Raw genomic sequence first — 17,481 nt, forward strand, 5'->3', positions numbered from 1 at the left:
TTTGTTCAATTAAAGGGCTGAATGGGTGGATCCAAGGTTCTAGACCCAAGTCTTAACCCCCAAGATGGAGATACCCAGGAGACTTGCTTGAGAACTCACCTACCTTGACACTCTACTTGAAATGAATCCTATAATCCTTATATTTCGCATCTGGAGGACATTTCAAAGTGCTTTACAGGATATCCTGTAAAGTGTAGTGACTGTGTATTGTGTAGGCGAACCCGGCTGCCAATTTACACACAGCAATGTCCCACAAACTGCCTGCTTGCTTGGAACCAAAGTCTCAGTTACTGAATCCCCTGCTAATTTATTTTTGTTAGCTCTTTATTTAAAAGCAGTTACATTAACATGTTGTAATGTTATTTTCCGGGAGCTGGTTTTGTGTTATTTTTAAATGTTCAAACTCCTCTATAATCTCACAAAGCAATCTACGGGCGATGTCTGTTTGCACTGGCCAAAGGCCACTTTGCTGGACAAAATCCAACGTCAAGTTGGACCTGTTTTCTGTGGGAAATAAAAGCAAATTGCTTCATATAGCCATCATCCGGTTGATCAGCAAATCAGTAGGTAAGATGTGGGCACTCGACTTCACAGACACTTCACCCTTACTTCAGCGAAGTGCCCCCTATTGCAAGGGTATAACATTTTCCATCTCCTGCCAAGACATTTTATAATCTCTTGGAGATCAAAGCCACTGCAAATGAAGGTCAGTATTGTTGGGTATTTTTTGGTCAGCCGGGTGTCTGACACATACAGAAACTCATCACGGTGCCGAAGAGTATTCAAGCCAAGCTGAGAATCCATGCATCCCGCCTACACATGGAAATTCCAGAGATGGATTGTTGGATTGGAATTCACGCTCTCTCCCTGGAGGGACGCATCCTGTTTACCTAATTCCGGAAAGTATTAGGCACAGGTGACAAAAGCCATGGGTCAATGTTGCGGTGACTGCTTTGGACCTCGTTGTCACTTCCCAAGCTAATCTCAGACAGAGAGAAAGGAATTTTATTTCATTGCTGGACTGGATTTGAACACATGCCTCAGCGACTAAAAGATCACAAGGGAGGTTGGATGAAGAACCCAAACCCTTTGACCCATTTAATGTCATCCTTCCAGATTACACCTTACAGCTGCCCATTACAGTATCAAGCTGTTCCTTAAATAAGTCCAACTTCCTGGCTAAGTCACCCTTCCTGGTAATCCGTTCCAATCATTAATTGCCCTCTGTGTACATACTGTACTACCTGAAATACTAAGAGTGTCTGGCCCACTGAACCGACCAGTCATAGAGGTGAAAGGACCGTATATAACCCTGTGTTTCTCACATTCAAATGGCTTTTTAAATGGAGCAATACTCGTCAGCCTGACTCAATTGACAGCATCTTCACCTTTGATTCAGAAGTTCAAGGCCATGTTGGGACGTTTCAGTATACAGTCTAGGCTGACTTTCCAGTGCTGCGAGGGAGTGCTTCATTGTCAGAGGTGACATCCTTCGGCTGGGACTTTAAACTGAGATGCCGTGGTGCCTGTTCAGGTGGACGTTAAAGTTCCCATATACGACTCAAAGAGAAGGGAGTTTCTCCCGATGTCCTGACTAACAATCCTCCACATAAAACTGGTCATTCACTTCATGGCTGTTTGGGGGTCATTGTTCAATGCAAATTGTATGTACTCGCCTACAAATACACAGTTGCTACACGTTACAGTAAAGTGCTTGAGATGTTTCAATGGCACGATAGACACTCAACGGGTGTTTGACAAATGCAGAAACCCATCACTGTGCTTTTAGAGTAAAGGATTTTCCTTTGAGCTCCCTACAGTAACTCTCTAGCTGTCACCTGATGCATTCTTCTGTTGTGGGAGTCAAGCAGGTTGCCTGTTGATTGCTTGTAGGTAATAATTTGATGGTTCTTTGGAACTTCCCCGCTTGAATGGGACAATAAGTCGGAAGGCAAAGACAGAGGGTAACTCTGGTCAGAATATGACATCCTTGAAGTAAATAACCTAAAAGCTGATCAATGAACAAATGAATGTCTGTCAGGTGTGGTGAATCTGGCAGAGGTGAATATACATGGAGGCTAAATGGACTATTGCCAGCTTTTACAAGCCTGTGAATTTCACACCCTCTGTGCCATTCAGCTCATATAACAGCTAGCAAACCCAGTCCAAATATTTCCAGGGGCCAGCTGAGCACCGATAGTCTGTTTATCTAGAGACACTAAGCGCTGGCTCACCTGTATGGAGTTATATAGAGATACAGTTTTGATCACTGAAGGTGGTCCAAACCTACACAGTCTGGAACTGAACAGATAGCTCTTACAGAGAACCATCACAGGCACAATAGGCTGATTCACCCCCCACTTCAGTGCTGTAAATTTCTATGGTTTGATAGCGTAAAAGGAACCCATCAAATTCAGTCGAGTCAGCGATGGAGAGGAGACTTTACTGCACCTGAGATATCCTTAAGTCACCCATTCCAACTACATTTCTCAGTCTTTCACACTTACCTGTGAGAGCGCAATAAAATCTGGTAGAGAAATATGACCAGGGACACCTGTGTATATTTGTATTTAACAGGGGCTGACAGGGTCATTTCTCTGCACTCTCCTATATACAAACATGCATTACTGTTTAAGTGCCTTAACCCCGACCACAGACCAGACCTCTAGTGTAGCAATGTACAGTTCCGCACCCAGTGCAATCTGAATTGGGATTGCTGAGTGAATTAGGGGTGAGTTTGGTGTGAACGCACATCCGCCAAGAACTCCGACATCTTAGTTTATACGGATATACTAGTTTAAGCGCTGTGGGACACTATCCTGTGTGTCGAGGACACAATGTAAATACAAGTCGTCGTTGTTGTGTACAGGATGACCCACTTATAACCCAGCGTTTGGGTCTACAAACTCATGTTTACGGAATTTATGTTATAAGGAGGGGTAGAGGGATTCTTCCCACTCAGGATTCTTCCCACTGTTAACCCTGCAAAAGCTCTAATGGATAGGATGGTCCTAGCTGGACAAGCAGTGAGAAGCTTGCCAGTGGTTTCAGCTGGGTAATGCAGTGCACACTCTGGGATCTCCAAGCAAATCTCTTGCCAACCTGTGTCTAATACTCTGCGGAATTAAGCAAGCAAGGGTGCATGCCTCCAGTGAGAGAGTGCACATTCCATTGCAGACAGGAATTTCCATGTGCAGATAGCAAGCGTGGAACTGTCAGTCACTCCTCCAAATTGCCAACAGTAATCTGTAAGTCTTTCTTACAGTACTTCCTGGTACAGTTCACAAGAAGAAAAATTGTCTTGATCTTAACCGAGATCTACATGATCATTGTCAACAACATCAACAATAACAACTTGTATTTATATAGCGTAAGGTACTGTCAAGGTACGTTTCAGGATTTCAGCCGGGATAGGGTTAAAAGAGTTGTCGGAGAGAATGGGCCGCAAAGTTTTCTTTAATATTTATTTTATGTCTTATCACAGATGGGCCAGTTCAGGCTGAGTGTGAAGATATTAAGATTGGACTCTGTACTTTCCCAGGGTAGTTAAGCAAACAGAAGGTTAGGAAGGGTGCTGAGTGCAAACAGCACACCTACACTTTAGATGCTAAGCACCGAGACAGAACCTGCGTTAACCCCTTCGTGATCAGTGACTGCTGGATAATTTCCTAGCAAGTCACAAACCCGATCCATCTATTTGAGTCATTAGTGCTCTTAAGGTGTTACTGTGTTACTGCGTGCAGAATGGCTGCCATGTTCACTGCAGAACAACGACAACTTGCATTTATATATGGCACCCCTCATACAGGGTTGCATCCCAGAGCGCTCGACGGTGGCGGAGCACGACACTGAGCCGGGGGGAGGGGGGAAGGTGACCGTAGGCACTTTTGAAGAGGAAGGTCTTCAGGCGCGACCTGAAGATGGGGAAGGAGGGGGAATTGAGGGAGAGAGTTCAAGAGTTTCGGGGCGTGGTGACTGAAAGCACGGCTACTGATGGTGGAATGGAGGGCATGAGGCACAAGCAGGAGGCCAGAGCCAGTCGAGCGGGGTTAACGGTAGTATTTGTATTCAAAATGCAAGTCACTACACTTTGCAGTAAATTCTGTGAAGTGCTTTGAGATGTCCTCCTGGTGTGAAAGGCACGATATCAAATGCAAGGAGCTTTGCGGTAACACTGCCTACGCAGACTACATTATTCACAGCAATTGTACCCTTTGAGCTGTTGAAATCCAGAGCATTTGCCTTTCACGTAGGGAAACAATTCAAAGCACTTCACATAGATGTAGTGTGAGCCAGAGCAGGGTAGCAGATTGGAGGAAGGAAGATGACCAGAGAGGGAGAGGGTTTCAGAGAATGAGGGTAAAGCAGCTGAAAGCTCGCCCTCCAATGGTGGGGTGAGAGATGTGGAGGATTGAGTGGGGCATAGGTGGATTTGAAGGTAAGAATGAGGTCTGAAAGTCAGTTCTCTGGGAAAGAGAGAGCCAGTGGAGGGTGGGGGTGTTGGGCGAACGGATCCTGGTGCGGGAGAGAATGCTGGATGATGTGGATCTTTTCCGTGAAGGAATCAGATAAATATCTGAAAAATATTTGAGAAAAGACCAGGATTAATAGATAGCCAGGACAGGTATAGTGGACCAAGTGGCCTTCTTCTGTGCCATAAATTTCCATGGTTCTGTGAATATGACTAGATCCAGGATAAATGGATCCACTGCATAACCAGAAACAGTTAGCATCTGTTATAGAAGCGGAAACACTTGCTGAACTTCACTTAGGCTTAGTTACTCAATGCATTTTTACACCCCCTTGCAGTACAGGCTCCATCATTAGTGCAGCGAATGTTACAAGTTCCCACGCTGTGTGGGTAATTACACCATCAAACAATGTCACAAGAAGAACGATTGCAATTGTCATCCGGCACTGGAGAAACCAGGGAAATCCGTGTGGGAGATTGTCCTCACCCTTCTAACCGGACTCAATGTTACACTGAGACAGGGTGGGTGCCTTTCAGATTTTAGCAGTGACACTTTCGTATAGTCTGATATTAACAGCGACACCTCTATTTAGTCTGATATTAGCAGTCTGCTCTTCCTGGCCCTCTAAGTCAGCACACGGCTTGGGACGTAGGGGAAAGTGGGTAAATTGTTCTCTGTAAGCAACAAAGAGACCCACAGCAGATACCCAGCAACACTGCCGGGATGGAGTGGACTAGGTTTAGTTACCAAATGCACATTGTTCCAGTAGCTCAGCCTTTCTACCCGCATATGCCGTTGAAGCCCTGTGTGCAGCGATCACTCTCAATTCAAGGCAACTCGGCATCCTGTCCCACTATCTCTTTGCATAATAATCGTGGGTTGTATTCTGTTGTTTCGGCTCAAGAGCGAAAAGAGCTGAAAGGAAGCAAGCTCTCAGTGTGTGTGAAATAGATTGTCGTAGAGCACAATAAAATGTAAATGTCTGGCCACCCATAGTGTGCAGGGGGAAGGTCTGGAGTCGGACTTTACGGAATTCTATCCCCATTTATCCCAAGTCCCCTCGGTCTGGTCTCTGGAATATAGTACTCTTCAGTCTGTTGTGTAGGAAAGTTATAGTCCCATTGGTTCATCTGCCACAAATCTTAATGTTGCTGTTGCTACCAGAGCACTCTTGCATCTGAGTCAGAAGATAAACGGTTCAAGCCCAACATCAGAACTAGGAACGGATAGTCTAGGTTGAAACTCCAGTGCGGTGCTGGGGAAGAGCTGTATTATCAGAGATGTTGCTAGTCTGGTTCCTGACCTCTGCAATACTCCACGCCGCCGTTGATTATGGTCCAGTCCACCTGGCCGGTCAGCAGGACTTGAAGCAGCTGACCAGTCACTGGTGGCAGGGTTTCTACCCACGCTCAATACCTGTTAAGCTCCTGCAAGCCAAAGCCCTGGGCAGGGTCCTAGCAGGACAAGCAACAGAAAGCTGTTTTTTTTCCGATCAAACTGCAGAAGTTACCCCCAGCTCACCCTGTGGGCTCACCAGAGGACACGGCCTGAGATTGAAAGGGGGTAAATTCAGACCAAATTGGCGGAAACACTTACTTCGGCGAGCGAGTAGTAAACTTATGGAACAGGCTCCCGAGGGTAGACGGTGGAAGCAGAAAAGGTCATTTATTTCAAGAACAAATGAGATAGATTTCCGCTAGAAAATAATATCTCAGGTTACAGTATTTAGTTAAGCGACGGCCAGGATGGTGGAAGGCGAACTAGATGGACCTTGGTCTTTTTTCACGTAGCAAATTCTGATGTTCTTATGTCTGTGCTGGTACAAAGGGTTAAAATATGTGAAGGCTGGAGAAGCCAATGGAGGGTGGATTTGGTATGAGCCGCTCTCTTGTTCAGTCTCACCATCGCGGGGCGAATGGACTGGAATTCCACAGTGCAACAGCTTAAGAAACTCCCAGGCTGGGCCTGCCCTCCGGGATAGTAATCCGATCCTGCCCGCCACTCAGCTACTTGCAGACCAGAGGTTAGTGTAACCACCAGACAGATCCAATTCAGGTGCGATCAACACATCTGAACTAAAATTACAGGCTTGTACTATGCCATTCATGGTTGGTTGCATCAGCACAGACTGAAGGTCTGAAATTCTGCCTCGTCTTAGCCTGCAAAACCTTTTTGCAGAATCGTGGAAAATTTATGAAATTCAGCTTTAACTTGAGCTGCCAGCTTCCACGTCAATATCGAACACAAGAATTCTCCACAATTCAGGGCGATCTTAAATTTGAAGAAAAAATAATCTAAAGCACAGTAGAATTTTGTGGCCTGGAGTGTTTTTATAAACTATGATAGGCATCCTGTAAAGACTGAGCACTTAGTTCACATCAGGAAGGTGTCACACTACAGGGAGAAATGCTAACGATTTCTATTGGGTCAGACGAATGACTGACATACGTGGAAACCCATCACCGCGCTTAAGAGAATCCAAATCAAATAGCAGGAATTGAGAGTTTTACACATGTATGAAAATTTCCCTTTGCCTGCAATAGAAAGTGCGTTCCAAAATTCAGAGTTGAGCGGCTCTGAGCACCCAGCATTGACCATGAGAGAGAGAACTTGCCCTTAAACTTTCGCTTAGCTGGCTGTAATTCTAGCCGGCTAAGTGAATTAGCTATGTCCTACATCAGTATCTTGCAGCAGTGCATTCCAGGAATGTAAACCAATTGGACACGATATTGCCTTGTGCGGAATTATAAATAAGTGATTTTAGAAACACTTGGATCCTTTTTAATTGCCTTAAAATTGGAGATTCTGCAAATTGTGGAAACTTCTTCCATCTTGTCCTGGTTTGGAAAAAACTGGTGTTTGCGTGGTTCTAAAAGAGCTGTGAAACAGATGATCAATTCTGTCTGGAGAATTGTTGGCCAGGATACGGGAAGAAACTCCCTTCTTTTTCGAATAGTGCGACAGGATCTTTAACGTCTTGATCAGGCTTGAACCCACAACTTTCTGACTCCGAGGTTATTTGAGACTGAGCCAGGCTGACATCTCAGTGATGATGTCAGCAAAAGCCAGCTGGTCAAAAAGCCTTGGTGTCCCATGGACTGCTCACTCTAAGTGAACCCAAACCCAACTGGAGCACATTCTAACAGAGCCACATTGTAGCACGAGCCAACCATCATTGATAGCTGAGAGTCAGAAGTCAAATCCTTCAGGCTCGGTTATCGATGACTCCAGTGGATGGTAGTCCCTGGCACATATTGTACTGCACCTGTACGACCTTTCTCTTTCCCACACCGCTTCTATCAATAGTCTCATTAGTGCTGACTTATGGCGGTTTTATCCTGTGGTCTCTGTGCCATTAGCACTTGGGCGAGACTGCAAAGCAAATTTGACTTCAAACACATCTTAGCCATCTGTCTGCGTTGGGTTAAAAAACAGATCCCAGAGGTGAAAGGGCAGAAGAACCCTTCGCTCTCACTGGTCCTGCAGATTCACTTCATTTGCATTTGAGTAAAAATATCCATATGGCAGCTAGTGCAGAGATATTAATGTTGATAATTATCACATTGAAACTGTTATGAACAGCGCAGCCCCTATCGTGTAAAAGGATATTGCTGTTATCTACCTTAAGTGTTCCGATCTGTAGGAGCTCAAGGAGAAAGGTGACTGAGACAAGATCACTCAAGTCTTGATGTGTTCTCACAAGCCTTTGACTGAATTTGATTCCCTCCAAGTTCTCTTGTGGTGGCCTGTAGAGTATTGGTTAGCGTGTTCACCTCGCAAGCGAGAGGACTCGTATTCGATTCCTGGACAAGGTGAAACCTTAGGCAAGTTTCCTTGCTCCACACACTTTACCTAGCAGTGAGTAGGAACTCAGTTGTTAGGTGATTGGCTGATCACTTTCCGTGTGTAATAATCCCTTAAAAAATGAAAATTTGGTCACTTAATCCACGACTGTTTGCGGGACACTGCTGTGCGCATTTGGCTGCCGCAATTCATGCACAAAATATAGTTAATTCGTTTTACAGTATGTTCTGTGAAGCACTTTGAGACGTCTCAATGTGATACGGCATTATATCAAATGCAGTGATTATTATTATTGTCTGCTGTTCAGTTGAATGTTAAAGATCCCATGACACTATTCGAAAACAGAAGGAAGTTTCTCTCGGTTTCCTGGCCAACAAACCCACAGCTAAACTGGTCATGTCTGTTTGTGGGACGTTGCTGTGCACAAATTGGCTGCCACATTAGCCAACGCGTACAAGCTCCACACAGTAACTTGTGTAAAGGCAGAAATGTTGACACCATGAGAACTTGTAACGTTAAAGGTTCTGTATCAAGTGTAAGGATGATTATTCTAATCTCTTTTGCTAGATCCAATTGAGCGATGCTTGTCGGGCCAAAAAACCTCCAGATTAATTGGCCATTCACATCTTGGCTCTCAGTGAAACCTGCTTGGCACAATTGGATGCCACATTTGCCCACAAAAAACAGTCACAGCAACCTGACAATAATTACGCGAAGCATCTTGAGATGTTTCGGCGCGATTAGCCACTATGAACATACTTGTAATAATCCTCCCAGCTGATCCAGTGTCGAACCGTCTCAAACCAAAGGGAATTGCTGTGGAGCGTAGCGACTGCGCGTTTGTAGATGAACGTAGCAGTCAATCTGCGCACCGCAACGTCTCACGAACAGCCAAGAGGTGAATTGTCCTCCATCCAACAGCCAAAAGGCATAATTCAGGCAACGGAAATCTGGTGCCCACTGTGTACACAGGGTATGTGTAATGTTATACTCACTTATGATACAAGGCGTTGGGTACGAAGGCTTTGGCAGCCTCCACTAAATCGCTATTAAGTTCTTCTTTGTTGCAGTTTGAAAGTGGGTCCTGCAGTATTTGGAGTGTACGTCTAATCAGCCGGCCTCTAAATGTAATCATTAAGAACCAGCTGTTTTAGCTGGAAGCCTTTCAGAGGATGTTTGGGATCAGCAGCAGCTTGCCAGCGCTCTCTTCATGCTGTTGGGGAGATACGAGTTGCGGTTGCGGTCGTGCTCAGCATGTTCTCTGTTGTGGAGCTATTTGTTTGGGGGTGGGGTTGGGGTGAGGGGCAGGAGGGGGCCTGTTTCCATTTACACTTCACAGCAATCCATGGGAGATTTTGACCGAGTATAAGGTACTACATCAAATGTAAGTTATTTGATTATTATTATAAATTTTGAGGCTCTTTCCCTCCACCTCTCTCCTTCCCTCCACACTGAGGGGAGCACTGCATTGTTGAAGCCCGGGATCAAGCGAGCTCCTGTCTGCCTGTTCAGGTGGACGTTAAAAATCTCACGGCACTGTTCTAAAAGAGAAGGGACTTTCTCCCGGTGTCCTGTCCAGCAATTCTAATCCTCCAATTACAATCACCTCCGACACGTGTAAGATTGCTCTGTGCAAAGTGGCTGCTGTCTTCGCCTATACTCACGCAGTCGCTACTCTGAACAATAAGTCCTGTGAAACGGCTTGAGATGGTTGAATGGTATGGCCTGTGTTCAGCTGAATGTTAAAGATCCCATGACGTTATTCGCAAAGAGAAGGAAGTTTCTCTGGGTATCCTGCCAACAAACCCGCAGCTAAATTGGTTCTGTTTGTGGAACTGTTGCTGTGCACAAATTGGCTGCCACGTAAGTCAACACGTACAGAGCCACCACACCATACAGTAACTCGTGTAAATGGAGACCTGCAAATGCAAGGATCATTATTGGATAATATTCTAAATTGGCCTCATCACCGGAAGCAGTGACCGTGTGAGGTGAACGGTGTTTGAAGTTAACGGATAGAACAATAGCTCCTGAGAACCCGACTCCCAGGACCCTGGGGCCTGGCTTGACATTCTAAGCTCTGATCCCTTTCCCAGGCCAGCGGGCTGGGAAGTTGCTTTCTGTGAATGGAGTGCGAGTGTGCCTGGACATTGCAGGGCAGGGGTCGGAGTTCGAGGGTTCCCCACACTCAAAGTCAAAGGTTAGCATGGAAATGTTAGTACTCCAATCAATGCCAGGGGAGTTTATAGCTCCCTTTGGACAATGGAAGGAGACAGTGCTCCAAATTAATGGGATCTCCTTCAGCCACCTCTCTGATTACACAGAACAGCCCCATTTTACACAAGGCCTGTCGATTTAGGTTACATGCTGATCAGCAGGCGACACACATTAAACAATCTGGTACATGATCTATCTGGTACATTCCCTTCTTAAGGACTGCTGTAAGTTGCTTAAGAAAGAAGTAACCTACATTGCTGTTTCACTTGTGCAGCAACATCCACATTGCATAGTATGTGTGTAAGTCTAGACTGTCAACCACATATAGAAGCTGCTCTACATTGCCCTGGTTAACAACCCTACCATTCTTCCCCCTCCATCCACCCAGGCAAATAAACTTGATCATTCACTTCATGGCTGTTTGTGAGACGTTGTTGTGTGCGAATTGGCTGCCATCTACACCTACATAATACACATTTTACAGTATAGGCTTGAAGCACTTTCAGACAGCCTCCTGACGTGAAAGGCGCTAAACCAAATGTAAGGATTATTATTAACATTGGTCGGAAGGGTGACGGACACACACAGAAACCCATCACTACGTTTAAGACTCTCCAAACCAATCACTGAAAGTTTCACCTATGTCTGGTTTCTGTTTGTCTGGTATGGAGTGCGTACCGTGTTCCCGGAACGATGCACCCTGCTCACCTAATCCCCCAGAGTTTTGTTGGCAAGAGCACTTGGAATGTGAGGCCAAGCTCGAAGGTCCTGGGAGATGCGTTTCAGGAGCTATTGCTCTCTCTCATTGACTTTAAACACTGTTCACTTCATTGGAATTAATGACATGGTCACTAGTCAGTCTAGACTGTGAGCATGGGACATCCTCCTGATATATTATATATATGTATATTGTGTTTATTGCTGCATATGTACTGAAGTGGACTCACGTTCCTTGGGAGAGGGAAACAGAACTTGAAAAAGAAAGGTAAAGGAACATCACCATTTCCCCCTGCAATATAAAATTAGTAGATAGCAGGAAGATTGTGACAGACGGTGCTGACAGGAATTTATCAGTAGGTGAGAGCAAACCGTCCCTTTCAACTTCTTTCACAAGTCTCCCAGTTTACTACTTTAATAAGAGGGTAATTGAGTCGGTTTTCACACCATCGCGGCACCTGAACATGCCAAACAATGCTCACGGTGAAACGCTGAGAGGCAGCTAATGAGACAGACATTCCTTACAGCTGCTATTTATTCCTGTTAAGAGGAAATGGGCCTTTGGTTGTCTGCCTTAAGGGGAAACATCAGTGTCACTGTAATTGCAACGTAATATTGTGAAAGTGCTTCAAGTGTAAACGGCTCTATCGTAATCGTCTGTGCTGTCAGACTCAATACACAGTCACTTCACAGTAAATCCTGTAAAGCACTTTGAGATATCCCCGCAACACCAAAATGCACTATGCACTTGGGCTTCCAAAAGCTATTATTATTAATATTATTTCTTATTGGATAATCCTTGCATTTGACATTTGCGCCTTTTCAAAATGTCGCCATATCTCTGAGCATTTCACAGCATTTACCATAAAATGAACATCACATCCAACGGATGGATTCTCTCTGTTTACGGAGTCCTGAAGGGTATTGGTTAGAGTAAGCGAGAGGACCATTAATTCTGTATGGATTAGACCACTGTCACAATGGAAAGCTTTGGGAACCTCAGATCCAAAGTTGCCAAGTTCTTCCAAGCATCCTACACTTGTCATGTCTCAGATTACTCACATGCTGTATTGGCTTCCAGGCCGGAAAGAGTTAATTCTGCTTGTGCCTACTCCCACATGGTAACTCTGTTGGCTTCTGTGGGTATGGGTCAGGCAGGCAGAGAATCCACAGCCCTGGGGTTAATAAACAGTTCTTAGCCCTGAGCCTCTTACAAATCCAGGCCTGCCAGATAACATCGGCTGAAGCACATCTAATAAAAGCAGGCCAGTTACAGGGAACGGAAGTACGGATTTCAGCAGATTAGTCCCCGTTTATTAGTTCTAACATTTGTCTCGGTTTTATTAACTCTTTGAAAACTTCAAAAAAATAATGAGAGCCAGAACTCAGCAGGAGAAAGAGATCGATGCCCTTGAGTCTTCAGTAGCAGCACTCGTTCCTAAAACTGATGTGATTGTAGATTTAGATTCTAAATCAGAATGGATTGAAGTGGAGGCACACAGTGGCAAGCGCACTGGCAAATCAGGGCACTTTGCGACTTTGAACGCACGGTCTAAGTTGACCCTTCATCGCAGTGCTCCCCTGACACCCACGCTGCATCGTGAGACATGTCCTTCGGATGAGGTGCTAAGCCAAGGTCCCGTCTGTGCCTGTTCAGGTGGATGTTAAAGATCCCATGGTGCTATTTGAAAAGAGAAGGGAGTTTCTCCTGATCAATAATCCCCCATTTAAAAATAGGAAATTCCTTCTTTCCTTCATTACTGTGTGTAGGACATATTCTGTGCACAAATTGGCTGCCCCATTTGTCTACCAAATACACTTCACATTGAGTCCTGTGCAGTGTTTTGAGACGTTTCAAGGATGTGATAACCTTTCCAACGAAAGGTTTATTACATGCTTAACTATGCATTAACTATCCCTGAACTCCAACTATACTCCTGTATAGCAATCTGAGACTTAACTACGTGAAAGATGATTATGAGCAAGTTGTTACAGTGTGGTATCTCTGAGGGATGTTGTAATAATAATAATAATCCTTGCATCTGATGTAGCGCTGAATCACATCATCAAGCTGTCTCAAAGTGCTTCACAGGATACACTGTTAAGTAGATCGGCTGTCTATTTTGCAGGCGAAACAGTTTGCGCACAGCAATGACCGCAAACAATCCCCTCAAATTTTGACTTGAGGTGATTGTTGGCCAGGACACCGGGAGAGAGAGAGAGAGAGAGAGAGAGAGAGAGAGAAAAAACTCCTTTCTCTTTTCAAATCGTGCCGTGGAATCTTTAACTTGAACAAGTAGACAGGACCTTGTGGAGTGGTATCTCTGAGCAGAATCAGCAAGTTTGCAGAATATACTTTATTCTCGTTCAATGTCATTTCTATTTATAGCACTGGGAACAAGTTCCCTTTTTCACACGCCCGCAGCTCATTGTGTGGGAACGATCTCGGGTAAGCATTAGAATTATTGAGCATGGAGGATAAACCGCCCTTGATACGCACTGACTGCCAGTCACTACGCAACACGAGATTCTCACCACTGCTGCGGCTGTCACGAAACAGGCAAGGGCCGTGGCAAGGTGCTGATAGAGCCCTGGTGCTGTGGGAACGACATTGTCGGAGGTGAGAGCTGCTGGGCTGACTGTTAATCGCGTGTCATAAACCTCGCTTCCTCTCCCCAGTTTTCTCACCTCCTGGCCTGAAGGTGCTGATCGAACAAGGATGCTATTCACTGGGTGTCAGCCAGACCCACAGTACTTTGGCCAAATGGGATAGTGAAAGACTCGACCGTGCAGATCGGGTGGGGGCGGTGGGAAGTGGGGGGTGGGGGGGGGGGCCTGTTGGGGTGCGAGTGGGTAATGTGAAGAAGGTTGTGAGCGCCTCCGACAATGCAATGCAAACCCCAGCACTGGCCTGGAATACCAACCGAGACTGAGCTCAAAGCCCTGACTTTGGGCTTGAACCCACGTTAATAATAATAACAATCCTTGCATTTGATGAAGCGCCCTATCATGTCTTCGCGACGTCTCAAAGCGCTTCACAGAATATACTGTAAAGTGAGTTGACTGCATATTTGTGGGCGAAACGCGGCAGCCAATTGGGCCCAGCAACGTCCCACAAACAGCCGTGGATTGAAGTGACCAATTTCTTATTGTCTTTTTAAAAAATATTTTGGATATATTTTGTATCAACGTTGTAAGGTTTTGCTCGCTGGCGCTGGGCTTATATCTCTGTTATGTTACTGAACAGCAGAGCTTTTAGGTGCTCGAGAGCAACACCTTCTGCACTGCAAAAAGAGAGAGATTGTATCACTGCTGGTTCCCAGGCCTCCAGCACTGCTGGCAAGGTGCGATAACTTTATCATTCACACCTCACTAGCCCTGGCAAGATAAACTGTGGGAATTCCTGGTGATTTCTCAACAAGGAGTATTTATTATGGGATATTGGCATGTTCACTGTTCCCAGCTACAGTACCGGAGACGTGGGAAAAACAGCAAATGGACCAACAATAAATGCCAGTTTATTATGTACCTTTCAGCATGGATACAGGATTATTCAAGGATTGTATACAGGAAAGCATGCAGTGTCTACAGTGTGTATATACTTTCCCCTTCCCCCCACTCCCTTGCTCAGCATCCAACCCCATCCTCGTAACACACGTACCAATACGGTACATGTAGGATGTTTTGTAATTGCAAGCTGATATTGTTTGTGTACTTAATAGCCTCGAAACTCTGGATCTCTCTCCCTCTATCGCTCTGCCTTGCCCCGCTCTTTGCCCCTGAAGACTCTCCTCTTCGACCGTGCTTAAGGCTCAGTGTCGTGCTCTGCCACCGTCGAGCGCTCTGGGACGTTACCCTGCGTGAGGGGCGCTATATAAATGCAAGTTGTCAGTTATAGACGAGACAGCACCACGGGTTACAGTGTGCTATCGGCAGAACACCATGTAGGTTGAAGTGTGCAATAGACAGGACAGTCCGCAGACTGCAGTGTGTTCAATTATGATGTTTTAATTTTGCCTATTATGACATCCCCCTTTCCTGGTGGGACAGGTCTTTGCCTGTGTCATGCGGGCACTCTAGGAACACTCTGGCGAGTGAGCTGATTTGAATCACTTAGGCAACATTTGCGATCAAACCGGTAACCTTATTAAAAAGGTTAAAAACTAGATGTGAGCAGAGCAGATGGCGCAGTAGCTGGGATTGCCGGGCTATGAAGGTGGGGACATTTTTTTAATCGGAAGCCAACAGAGGCTAAGGGAAGAGATTCCATCGTTAAAGAACAGATCATGAGCCAGTTAAAATAGTGGGAAAGTAAGCAATATGTGAGTAACACATCCTGTTGCCTCTCTCACGGATGACTGTGCTGAGGACTGCTGGAGTAGAACACTGACGTAAAGCAAGTCATTACATGGGAGCTCAACGAATCAGCCTGAGCAGGTATTGGAATATTTTCAAAACCTGTAGTTGCAATGAAAGGATTCTCACACATTCACAAACATGCTAGTGCTAGTACAGATGGAGTCCTGTGGCTCAGTGGTTAGAGCGCTCGCCTGGGAAGCGAGAGACCTGGGTTCGATTCCTGTCGAGGAGAAACACTGGCAAGTTTCCTTACTCCACACACCTCTGTTAACCTCGCAGTCAGTAGGACCTGGTGGTAGGTCGATTGCTGGATCGCTTTTCCGGGGGTAATAATTCCTTCAAAAAAAATTGGTCACTCAATCCACGACTGTTTGTGGGATACTGCTGTGCGCAATTGGCTGCCGTGTATGGCCCACCAAATATACTGTCAATTCACTTGACAGAATATTCTGTGAAGCACTTTGAAACATCTCGAAGACGTGATAAGGCGCTATATCAAATGCAAGGTTTATTATTATTAGTTCCTTCTGAGCACATCACCTGTTTGCCAAAGAACTGTTAGCCTGGTCTGTCTCAGAGTGCCTGTCAGGTTAAATCTCCCACCCCCCACTGTCCCTGGTAATATACCAGGGTGGGGAGAAGAGGGTGTTTCTGTTCGCTGTGTATTGTGTCTGGAAATAATCGAATTACTTTGCAGTGGGTGATTGATAATAGAAATAATCATTGCATTTGATATAGCGCCTTATCACGTTGTTGAGACGTGTCAAAGCCCTTCACAGAATATATTGTAAAGTGGATTGACTGTGTATTTTGTGGGCGAAACGCGGCAGCCAATTGCGCACAGCAGTGTCCCACAAACAGTCGTGGATTGAGTGGCCACATATTTTACTATAATGGTCCTTAAATGGAATACCTTACCACGTTGTTGCAATGTCCTAAAGAGCTTCACAGCATTTACTGTAGTAAACGTAATGACTGTATTTTTGTAGGCGTACTTGGCAGCCAATTTATGCCCAGCAAACAGCCATGAAGGGAATGATCGATTTTATTTGGGGGATTGTGGGCCAGAATGCGAATTGATAAGCAGTTACTGAATGAGACAGTGTACAACCGATCAAGAAACACGTTTCCGCTTGAGTCGAGTGGATCTTTCCCGGACTCCTCAGGCCCTGACGCCACTCACCTTTGTCCTTTGATCCTTTGGGATCGTGCCAATCCCGGAGCCAGAAGGCAAGAGGGACAAGTGGAGCAGTTCAGCAATGGCGAAAAGGACAGGTCACACAGCACTGAAAATGATCCATACAGGAGGAAACGTGAGTTGGGATAACAAGGCAGATGGTGTCACACGCACACACACACGCACACACACACACACAGCCTAGAGGCTAAATCACTACCAGAGCTACCTTGATAGACAGAAAATGTGCATTTTAATAATGTTTTTCGCATCAAAACATCTCAAAATACTTTACAGTAGCATAATAATAACCCCTGTGTTTGAGACACTGACTGTTATGGCTACTTGTCTCAAAGTGCCTTCATTGACTTTTTCTGGGAATGTAGTGAACTGGATTTATAGGTGAACACAGCCTGCAAAAGTCCTACAAACAGCCATGAAGTAAAGAAGCAGTTTATAGGGAGGAGTGTTGGCCAGAACACCAGGAGAAACGCCCTTCAAGTGAAGTGATTGTGTATTCACAGGCAAGCGCAGCAACCATTGACCGATTTATCTGGAGGATTGTTGGCCGGGACAGGGAGAGGAAATCAACTCTCTTTTCAAATAGCGTTGTGAGATTTAGCGTCCAAATAGCATCCATCTGGACGGGCAGATGGGCCTTGTTGAGTCTCGATGTTGGAGGTTGGGAGAGGGATCTCTGATTGTGTTCCTGGAAATCAGTTACAAGAACAGAGA

The 17,481-nt window shown here is 45.4% G+C and overlaps 1 protein-coding gene and 1 non-coding gene across 3 annotated transcripts in view; both read left to right on the top strand.

Annotated features, from left to right (window-relative positions):
• The window catches only part of exd3 (exonuclease 3'-5' domain containing 3), a 190,758-nt gene that overhangs the window by 154,427 nt on the left and 18,850 nt on the right, over positions 1-17,481 (top strand). The gene's annotated exons all lie outside the window — the stretch shown is intronic.
• On the top strand, positions 15,731-15,805 carry trnap-ggg. The gene has a single exon. It is a non-coding gene; the product is annotated as a tRNA-Pro (tRNA).

This window comes from Callorhinchus milii, unplaced genomic scaffold (genome assembly GCF_018977255.1).
Source record: "Callorhinchus milii isolate IMCB2004 unplaced genomic scaffold, IMCB_Cmil_1.0 Scaffold8, whole genome shotgun sequence".
Lineage (NCBI taxonomy): Eukaryota > Metazoa > Chordata > Chondrichthyes > Chimaeriformes > Callorhinchidae > Callorhinchus > Callorhinchus milii.